General features: G+C 38.8%; 1 non-coding gene across 1 annotated transcript; it reads right to left on the reverse strand.

The window, feature by feature from the left end:
• Window positions 1–10,957: 10,957 nt before the first annotated feature.
• TRNAD-GUC lies at window positions 10,958–11,029 on the reverse strand. The gene has a single exon. It is a non-coding gene; the product is annotated as a tRNA-Asp (tRNA).
• Between the last annotated feature and the right edge of the window lie 222 nt (window positions 11,030–11,251).

The raw sequence follows: 11,251 nt of genomic DNA on the forward strand, positions 1-11,251 counted from the left end.
ACTTGGCTTCTGTTCTGATTAATATCAACTCTCATATCCCAACCAGTTGTGGGTTGCTCCATGTTTGGCCCGATCAACTGAACTGGTAGTAGTGGTGGCGGGAGGCTCCATGCACCCACCCAGATGCTTCTCTGCATGTGTAGAAGTGTCGCATGCGCACACGAGAGTGCGCTGGAGCGCACCCGAACCGGTAGTAAAAAAATTGGCAACCCACCACTGATCTCAACAGATGTGCTCTTTGTATTCACAACAAAGTTTGTGGTACCATGGAGTAGCTCAAGATGTAACAAAAGCATTATAGGATGATGGTGTGGCACATATTCCACACAAAGTATGATAAATAATACCTAATTTACACAAAAACTGATGGCAAAATGGGAATAATATCTAACTTAATACCTTGAGTATTTTAGCAATGCAGTACAATTCCCACATCTTTCATATTTCCAGAATACAAGAAGTCCAGAAGCAGAGCAGCACCAGAGATTTATTTAGTTCTGGTTTTGAAAAAGAAAATACAAGTTTCCTGAGATTAGAACATGGAGGGTTACTATGAACTGTATTGGCTTGGCTTGGTATGCATATCAGCCCTGGGCCTCTCTTTCCTTTAGTCAGATGTGGTCACAGCTCCCTCTTCTGTTTCTCTCTGATGTAGCTGGTGGTTCTCTTGCTCTGTTCCTCTGCTGCCCTCATCCTCCATATTGCAACTAAGTAAGGGAAGTGGAGTGTTCTGTGTGCAAATTTGTTGTGTGTGTGTCTTGAGGCATTCTTAATATTTATTTATTTATTTTAGCTTGTCAAACATGTAAAAGATAACAGGTATAAGTGTAAACATAAATATGAACACACTAAATGGGCACAAATAAATGGAGACAGTAGGACAGGGATGGTAGGCATGCTGGTATGCTTCTGCATGCCCTTTACAGATCTCTTAGGAATGGGGTGAGGTCCACGCTAGACAGTTTAAGGTTAAAGATATGGGGGTTTCAGGATGTAACAAGAGTCAGGTAGTGCATTCCAGGCATTGACCACTCTGTTGCTGAAGTCGTATTGTCTGCAATCAAGTTTGGAGTGGTTTACCTTGAGTTTGTATCTATTGTTTGCTTGTCTATTATTGTGGTTGAAGCTGAAGTAGTCATTGACAGGTAGGACATTGTAGCAGATAATTTTGTGTACTATGTTTAGGTCAGAACATAGGTGTTCAAGCTTGGTGGCATAGGGTATTCTGTTGTGAGTAGAGGAGTGGAGTACTTTTCTTGTGAAATACCTCTGGACTCTCTCAATTGTATTAATATCCGATATACAGTGCGGATTCCAGGCAGACAAGCTGTATTCAAGAAATGGTCTAGCAAAGGTTTTGTATGCCCTAGTTTGCAGTACAATATTACCAGAGAAGAAGATTAGGTTAACAACTCTTAATGCCATTTTGGCAATGCGGTTACAATGAATTCTGGAACTTAGATCGTTTGAGATGAGTACTTCAAGGTCCTTGACAGAGTGAGGGTCATATCTTCCCAGTTTGTATTTGATTTTTTTTGCCAATGTGTAAGACAGAGCATCTGTTGGTTGAGATTTGGAGTTGCCAATTGTTTGACCATTCTGACACATATTCAATATGTCAGAATCGGCTTGGTTTGTACAATTCTGAAGACTTTTACATGTGCATTGGCAACTTTCAGTTGGGGGGAAATAGTGATTTCCATCTGAGCAAAAGTACCCATTTGAAAGCAGTTCTAATTGTGAGCATTTCCTGGGTTTTTTTTTTAATTCCTAACAAGTAATTATTTAATGCAATGTTGTATCGAGAACTCTGCCTCCCCAAGATAAACTTGAATATGAAAAAGTGAGTATGCTGGAAGTAGCCTTCAGTTCACTTTAATTACTGCTTCTTTATAAACATTTACACTTCACAATGCATAAATAAAATAAAACTTTCTCCATTTCACAGCTATACTAAAAAATATGCCATATAGATCAGAAAATGTCAGAGTCCAGTAGAATAATCTCTATTCAAGTTAACAAAATTACAAATGTTCCATTAAATGTATTGGGCATCAGTTTCTACAGTGCCAAACAACATATTTTGAAGTTATGGAAGTAGGAATCAAACATAACTTTATTTGTAAGACATTCAGCACATGAAAAATGATTTCATTAATACAGTTTTCTTCTTTCTGCATGCTCCCTCTTTCCTTCCATACAATTAGAATAGTAGAATCAGTCTTCAGTATTTAAGGAGTTAATAGTTGAATAAGAGAGGAAAAGGTGGAGAAAGGAAGTGGAGTAGAGGACATTGAGGTGGGGGCAACAGGAACAGCTGCCACAATTGCAATCATCAGTTCAAATCAGTGGGTAGAGGAAGATTTTCCAGATCCTCTGACCTTAAAGTTAGGGAGTAAAAGGAAGAGGAAGCACATTTGCACAGACCTTCTGTAATAGCTTCCTTAGGGAGGGGCGGCTGCCCGTGCACACACATACCTCTTAAACAAGCATATATGTGAAGTTCAAATTATAGATTTATAAAAGAACATAACAACCATAGCCTTATTAATATTTCTCTGGTTTCAAATCCTTCACATGGATTACTTCCAATAAATTATAATCATTAATTTACATTTAGAATACATTTTGTTCTTCTATATTTAAAATCATGACTTAAAAAAAACTTCAGATTAGTGATAGAGCTTCAGATTTGAATCTGTGCTCAACATAGATCTTATTCTGAACTGAAAGATCAGCTTGATTTGCTGCCATGCATAAAAATCTATAAACTCAGTTGGAAGCAACAATTAGCAGGACCTTTGGATGGCAGCAAAGAGTTAGACTTAACACATATCTCTTCACTGTCCATCATTAGATTATCAACATTTTTGCAGTTCAGATCTGGTGGCCCTATGCAAATGGTGTCTTTTGTGATTCACCTGTGGGCTGATTTTCAAGACTAAGCCATCAATAGCACTTTTAATGTGAAAATGGTAACTGTGCATCAAATAGTATCTCTTAGAACAAAGATAAACAACTTTAAAATATAAGGCAGGTATGCACAGGAGTTAGATTAGCATCTCTTGACTTGATATTTCGATGATTTTGCAGGTGGGATTAATTCAAAATGTTTTGCTTTCTAAAAGGAGGAATGAGTTATTCTGAAACAAACTGGTCCTAGATTTTACTTTAAAATAATTTTAGCAATAATGATAGAACGTGAAATCCACCATTCCAAAGGGCTGCAAAGTAGTTTAAGAGAAACTGGCCAAAAGATACACAGAGCATTGTCTTCCCAAACAAAACAAAAGGGAACACAAAAGAAATGGCTAGAAAACTACTATTCCTGTCCCAAATATTTGTCTTGCTTTGACATTTTATTTATTTATTTTATTTTATTTATTTGTCAAGCATGTATAAGGTAACAAATATAAGTATAAACATGATTAAGAATACAGGAAATGGATATGAATAAATGGCGGACAGTAGTACGGGGGCAGTAGGTACCTTGGTGTGCTTATGCATGTCCCTTACAGACCTCTTAGGAATGGGATGAGGTCAACAGTAGACAGTCTAAGGTTAAAGTTATGGGGGTTTGAGAATGAAACCACAGAGTCAGGTAGTGCATTTCAGGCATTGACCACTCTGTTGCTGAAGTCGTAGTTTCTGCAATTGAGTTGGAGCAGTTTACCTTAAGTTTGTATCTATTGTGTGCTCGTGTATTGTTGTGGTTGAAGCTGAAGTAGTCATTGACAGGGAGGACGTTGTAGTGGATGATTTTGTGTACTATGATTAGGTCAGAGTGAAGGGGGTGCAGTTCTAAGCCCAAAATTTCAAGCCTTGTGGCATAAGGTATTCTGTTGCGAGCAGAGGAGTGGAGGATTCTTTATGTGAAATATCGCTCAATTGTATTAATGTCCGATATGCAGTGTGGATTCCAGACAGATGAGCTGTATTCAAGAATTGGTCTAGCAAATGTTTTGTATGCTCTAGTTAGTAACACAATATTACCAGAGAAGAAGCTATGCAATATTAGGTTAACAACTCTTAATGCCTTTTTGGCAGTGTTGTTACAGTGGGCTCTGGGGTTCCACCACAAAACCACGTTCGACTAAAGCGTGCTCGACAAAACCGCGTAGCTGACGTCATCACAGGACGACAACAGCGTGGAGACAGAAGCACGCTGTAAACGCTAAACCTAAAATTAACCCCTAAACCTAAACCTAACCCCCCTAAACCTAATCCTAACCCTAAACCTAACCCTTAACCTAATCCTAAACCTAACCCTAAACCTAACCCTTAACCTAACCCTAAACCTAATCCTAATCCTAACCCTTAACCTAACCCTAAACCTAACCCTAACCCTTAACCTAACCCTAACCCTAACCCTTAACCTAACCCTAAACCTAACCCTAAACCTAACCCTTACCTTAAGTTGAATCGGCTTGCTTTCAAAGCGCTATTTAAAGCACCCTTCTTTCTCCGCGCTCGCTGTTGTCGCCCTGTTGATGATGTCAGCGACGCGGTTTAATCGGGCGCGCTTTAGTCGAGCGTGGTTTTGTCGTGCCACGGGGCTCTGGCACTTAGATCATTAGAGATGAGTACTCCAAAGTATAATAACGCCTGCTATCCTTACATTAAAGCAGCAAGATTTAACATCCAGCTTTTTTTTTAACAATAGCAGCAACAACTACACTGTATTCTCCATTTTTAAAAACATTATTCTAATACTTTCCTGATGTTAGGAAATAATATAATTTAAGATGCAAACTTCTAAGGAATTATCTAAGTCAGGATATGCAATGCAAAGCTGGCTGACGAATTCTGGCAGTTGAAGTCCACAAGTCTTAAAGTTGCCAAGGTTGGAGACCCCTGATCTAGGTTATTATTTTGCACATAACACTAAACTTGGCATAAGTGTTATGTGAATGTGCCATGACAATTTGCATGCTTACAAATTCCACTTGTTTCTTTTTACATTAGTTTTACTATACATAAGAGAAAATATAAATAAACCAATAAAAAGAGAATATACATAAATAATATCTATTAGATATACATATTAGATATACACATACACACAAAATAATAAGTTTTTAATAGCAACTTAATGGTGACCATTCATGGAATATTTCTGATCATTTTTTCATTCTTCTATGATCATAAGAATGGAAGCTTGTTTTCTATTTTTTAATACCTTTTTTTTTAAACTAATGGCAGCATTGTTAACCAAGGTAGAACAAAATGCTAAACTATATTTAACTGAACTAGAAAGATCAGCAACTCAGATTGAGGAAATCAAGAAAATTTAACAACTTATATTAATTCTGCCAGATGTTTTGAGGAACATGGTAAAGAAAGCACATGACTGTGGGAATTGAATTCCCCCTTCCCTTTTTAATCTCTCCTGAAATATGGCCAATTTTAAATAATTAATTAAACCTATTTCTGTGCCACTGCAATCAAAAAGATGCTTGGCAGCTTACACAGAAAAAAAAATACAATATGATAATTCAACTTTAGATTTTGTTCTTAATCAGAACAAAAGATATCTTAACAACTGTCAAAAAAAATGGCATTCATTCTTCTACATGAAGGAGAAAACCAAATGGCATTCCTTTTCTGTTAACAGTGAAGCTAAAGCAGAAAGATTTCACAAGAGGGTTTCCTTGGCAGCAGAAATACATTAAAATATATTAAAAATACTAACATTGTAAACGTACAAGAAAAATACTATTTTGCCCCTTCAGGTTATTCCAAATTAGCTCTTTTGAGATACTGTGCCTGAAAATGTTCTTTGGCCACAGCTGAGTTTGTGATACTCCTTCCTATCAATGCCTGTATCAGTTTTCACCATCATCTCAGAAAACATGTCCATTACCCTAAATATACTAAATGAGGAAGATCCATGCTAATGTGGGTCAGCTATGCAACTAGAAAAGGTGTCACAACTTTGCCCATCACACTCAGCGCATGAGGAGTGCTCGCTGAACAATTCCCTCTACTTCCCTCTCCTTTGGATGTAGTATTAGGGTGGTACTGAAATTCAGAAGCTGCCTAGTTGAACTTAAATTCATAATAAAGGCAGAAGAGGCAGTGTTTTCAGTCTGAACATTTCCTGGTAATATTCAGCTGTGAATTCTGTTTGGTTTTAAAGAACATTTTAGAGTAATGTTTTAGATTTTAAATATTTACAATATGCCTTAAAATACTATTCATTGCTGACATTAAAAAGTGAGCATTTCAGGAGCCAATTTATGTTACCCAGAAAGCAGGGATGGGTTCCTGCCAGTTCTAATCTCTTCTATAGAAGAGCTTCCACAAATCTATAGTGCTGTTTAGAACCAGTTCCAGCTCCCTCCCCCCACCCATCTGCACATCATCAAGATGAAGAGCGAGAGGAGGAATTCTGGGAGTTGAAGTCCACAAGTCTTAAAGGTGTCAAGTTTGAACACCCTGGGGTTTTTTTCCTAAAGGGTTAGGGGTGCAAGGGTCTTGTAACTTGACAGCTTTAAGACTTGCGTGCTTCAAATGCCAGAGTTTCTGAGCCAACATTTTGGTTGCTAAGCAAGAGCGTTGTTAAGTGAGTTTCACCACATTTTACAAGTTGGCCACATCCACCCAGTCACATGACTGGCAAGCCACTCCCACCTGGTCACATGGCCAGCAAACCACTCCCACAAAGCAGGCCACACCTACAGAAGAGTTTCTAAAAAAAATTGAAACCCACCACTGCCAGAAAGAGACATTAGAATGTTTTGCCAATCAAGTGACCTCAGTGGTAGAATATTCTTGGGTGTTTTGCACGTATAATGTATTGTTTCTGATTGAATGTAGTTGCAAGCATTCTGTGGAAAAGACATTCAAGCACATTTTAGAGGGCAGCATAATAGATTATATTTAATTTAATGTGTCTCACCTGTTATAGCCTGGCAGGCTCTTTCTATATTGCATATATGATTTCACAGGAATGTTGGCCTTGATTTTTAGTTAAATCGGCCTTTTACTGCAATTCTTCCACAAGCATGTTAACAAGTAGGCATTGCTCTGTCTGGCATAACAACTTCACCAGCAACTACGGTAAATTAAACAACCTTTAAAGGAATTCTGTGCAAATTATACAAATTATACAATATTATATACAATATACAAATTATACAATATTATATACAATATACAATATAATACAAATTATACAATATCATATATATAATATATGATACAATATCATCCGAAGGCACGGGATAAAATACCACCAATATGCGGACGATACACAGTTGTATCTGTCCGCCCCGTGCCAACTCAATGAAGCGGTGGACGTGATGAACCAGGGTCTGGAAGCCGTTAAAGACTGGATGAGAGCAAACAAGCTGATACTCAACCCAGACAAGACCGAGTGGCTGTTGTGTTTCCCTCCCAAAAATTTGACCAACATACCATCACTCAGGCTGGGGGGACAAAACTTACACCCCTCAGAAAGGGCCCGCAACTTGGGAGTCCTCCTGGACCCACAGCTAACTTTTGACCACCATCTCTCAGCTGTGACCAGGGGGGCATTTGCCCAGGTTCGCCTGGTGCGCCAGTTGCGGCCCTACCTGAATCGGGAGGCCCTCACAACAGTCACTCGAGCCCTTGTGATCTCCAGGCTGGAATACTGTAATGTGCTCTACATGGGGCTGCCCTTGAAGAGCATCCGGAGACTTCAGCTAGTCCAGAATGCGGCCGCGCGAGTGATCGTGGGCGCACCACAGTTCGCCCACATAACACCGATCCTCCGTGAGCTGCACTGGCTACCTGTCGATCTCCGGGTGCACTTCAAGGTCCTACTCACCACCTATAAAGCGCTCCATGGTAGTGGATCTGGCTATTTGAGAGACCGCCTTCTGCCAATTACCTCCCTGCGTCCCATCAGATCGCATAGAGTTGGCCTCCTCCGTATTCCATCCGCCAGTCAGTGCCGACTGGCGACTACTCGGAGGAGAGCCTTCTCTGTTGCGGCTCCGACACTATGGAACAATCTCCCCGTGGAGATTCGTACCCTCACCACCGTCCAGGCCTTCCGCACAGCCCTCAAGAACTGGCTAGCCCGTCAGGCCTATAAATGTCTAATAAATCCTAAAATCCTAAATCCTAAAATATATGTACATTTCTATGCTTTAAAGTCCAACTTTCAATTCTATAGAATATCATAGAGAAAACTATTGCCTGCATGGTTCTGATCTTTGTAGGTATAAGCATGTCACAGCATCTTAAGGTCTTCATTATCATCTTTTAAGATTTTCATTACTATCTTACCAAGAGTTAGACTGTGATGTATTTCTTGGCTGATTGTTACTTTACTGTTGATAATTGATTTTAAAAGGCAGAGGGCTATCCACTCCTTTAATATATTCAATGTCATTTCCAAGGCTGGTTTCTGGACTTGTTGCCATGAATTTGGCCTTCTTTATAATAAATCATATTTTAACTGGTGCTTGACCTTCATTACTAGGACCCAGAGATCACCTTCATTTTCAATTGTGAGAATAGTGTCATCAACACAGCAAAATGTACTGGAGTTTCTTCCTCTAATTTTAACATTATACTTACCTTCTTACAATCCCATATATATTCAGCATCTAGGTTAAATAAATAAGGAAATAATATAAAGCTTTGTCTCATTCCTTCACTGACTTGGAGCCATTATGTTTTATCATGTTCTGTTTAGACTGCGGCATTCTGCCTTGTACTGTATATGAGTTTTGCATGAAGACAATAAGATGTTCTGGGATTCTCATATTTCTAAGATAATCCACAGAATAACTTGGGTGACACAACTGAAAGACCTTCTATAGCCAATAAAAACACCTTGATTTGTTTTTAGTATTTGTTGGCTTTCTCATTATCCATTATATATCAAGAATGATGTAACTTGTTACCTATGAGCTGTGGTGATGCAGTGGTTAGAATGCAGCTACTTCTGCTGCCTGCTGGCTGCCTGCAGTTTAGCAGTTCAATACTCACTGGATTAAGGTTGATTCAGCCTTCCATCCTTCCAAGTAAAATGAGGACCCGATTGTTGGAAACAATATGTTGACTCTGTAAACTGTTTAAAGAGGGCTGTAAAGCACTGTGAAGCGATGTATAAGTGTTATTGCTATTCCTTGCATCCTATAGTAAACTAGGGTGTGTTCCAAAATAGAGAAAATTTCTATTCCTTTAGGATATGTCCCTAAATATACTGTTCAATATTAAATCAGATGAGTATAAAACATTCCTTAGTGTTTAAGAAGAATGACTGCTCAGGAATTGATTTAGAACCGGAATTATTTATTGATTTATGATATTTATATGACTGTCCAACTCAACCAAGGTGACTATATGTAGCTGTCAAATTTTTAAAAAAAACCTAACAATAATAATAATAATAATAATAATAATAATAAATTAAAACAATCAAATTGAGATCCAAACAGTATAACTATCATTTAATCTGGGCTCCATCAGACCCAAAAGCTGGAGAAAATTCAGGTCTTGACAGTCTTTTTAAAGGCAAGCAGGATTGGGGCCAACTCTATGCCAAGAGGAAAATTGTTCCATAAGATAAGGGCCACCATCAAGAAACACATCCTGAATTTCACCTAACAAATCTAGTAGAGTGAGTAGATACCCTGAGGATTGTATAAAAAAGATTAACATATTGTCCTGGGGCCCAGATGGAAGTAGCATACTAGAAACATTTAATGGACTGAGATAGGACCCTACCTCCTCTCAGTGTGCATCTTGCTCCCTTCCTTGCCATTGTTGTTGATTCTTAAATTAATTTTAGTATTAATATTTATTATTTTAATGTTTTATTCTGCTGTAGCTCCCTAGAGTTGTCTCTTGGCAAGAGTTGTGGCTATAAGTTAAATAAGTAAGTCACAAAGCAGTGAACACTGCATCTTAAGGTTTTCTGTCCACGAATAAATAAACACAAGCACAAAGCATAAGTGTCATTTCTAACTGCCTTTCCTATTTTTTAAAAATAAAATATTAATATTCTCACCAAATGACTAATTCAGAATAGAGCTGGAAGGGACCTTGGAGGTCTTCTAGTCCAACCCCCCCTTCAAGCAGATGGCCCTATATCATTTCAGACAGGTGGCTGTCCAATCTCTTCTTAAAAGCCTCCCATGATGAAGCCCCCACAACTTCTGAAGGCAAGTTGTTCCACTGGTTCTTGTCTATTCTTGTCATCTTCTCATCCTTCTCATCTCATCTTCTCATCTTTCTCACCTCTTATTTCCTACTATCTTTTCCTATTGGTATACTATGATTTATCAATTGTTTGTATCTTATGATGTATGATCTATGACTTATCACTGTTGTTTGCATGCACACGGAGAGTTTATGCACCGGAGACAAATTCCTTGTGTCTCTAATCACACTTGGCCAATAAAGCATTGTATCCTATCTTCCAGCTTCCAAGATTGAGAAACACTGGTCTCTGCTGTAAGTATAGTAAGCAGCAGCAGCAGCAGCAAATTGCTAATCTTCGGTAGACTCCACTAGGGCTTCTTGACTTCAAAGGGGTTAAATGAGAGACTGGAAAGCAAAGCAAAACAAAGAGAGCAGAAAAAGGGAAAAACCCAAGACCCGAGTGTGTATTTTGTATTCCAGACTGAAACCTGGTCCGCCGTCAGATTTCAGCGTTTATGAATATGTCCCCCAGTTAAAACAGTCCCAGGAAGTTCCTTACATTATTCTTTAAGCAATAATTAAAACGTTCTTGATGATGCTCCTCTTTAAACTTTTAATTGGCTGGCTTAAAGATGTACCGGCCCTTGCAAGAATAGCATCAGGTAGGATTTGTAGGTTTATTGAAAGATAGTAAATTAGGTAGCCTGCTGGCTGTTTGCTGTGAACGTGTAAAATTACACATCATTTTCATCTGGAAATGTATCTCGGTTTCTGTTAAGATTTTGAAGAAATACATGGAAGGAAAAAATCGTATCTCCCCGTCGGGGAATCGAACCCCGGTCTCCCGCGTGACAGGCGGGGATACTTACCACTATACTAACGAGGAAGTACTGATGAAAGGGTCGCTTTCTGCTCAATTAAACTGCTTTCCTTGAAGTTTCGGACTTGTAATAGGTTAATAGGTTGCTTGGTCGATATCCAATAGCTACTTGGCCGTCGTGCATCATGGGAGTAGCAGTCTAATTTCCAGTTAGTTGCATGAGAGCTGGACCTCGTGAAGAACTATAACTCCCAGAGTCCTCCTTGAGGCCACCCACAATAAGGAGGG

This window comes from Thamnophis elegans, chromosome 7, assembly GCF_009769535.1.
Source record: "Thamnophis elegans isolate rThaEle1 chromosome 7, rThaEle1.pri, whole genome shotgun sequence".
Classification (NCBI taxonomy): Eukaryota; Metazoa; Chordata; class Lepidosauria; order Squamata; family Colubridae; genus Thamnophis; species Thamnophis elegans.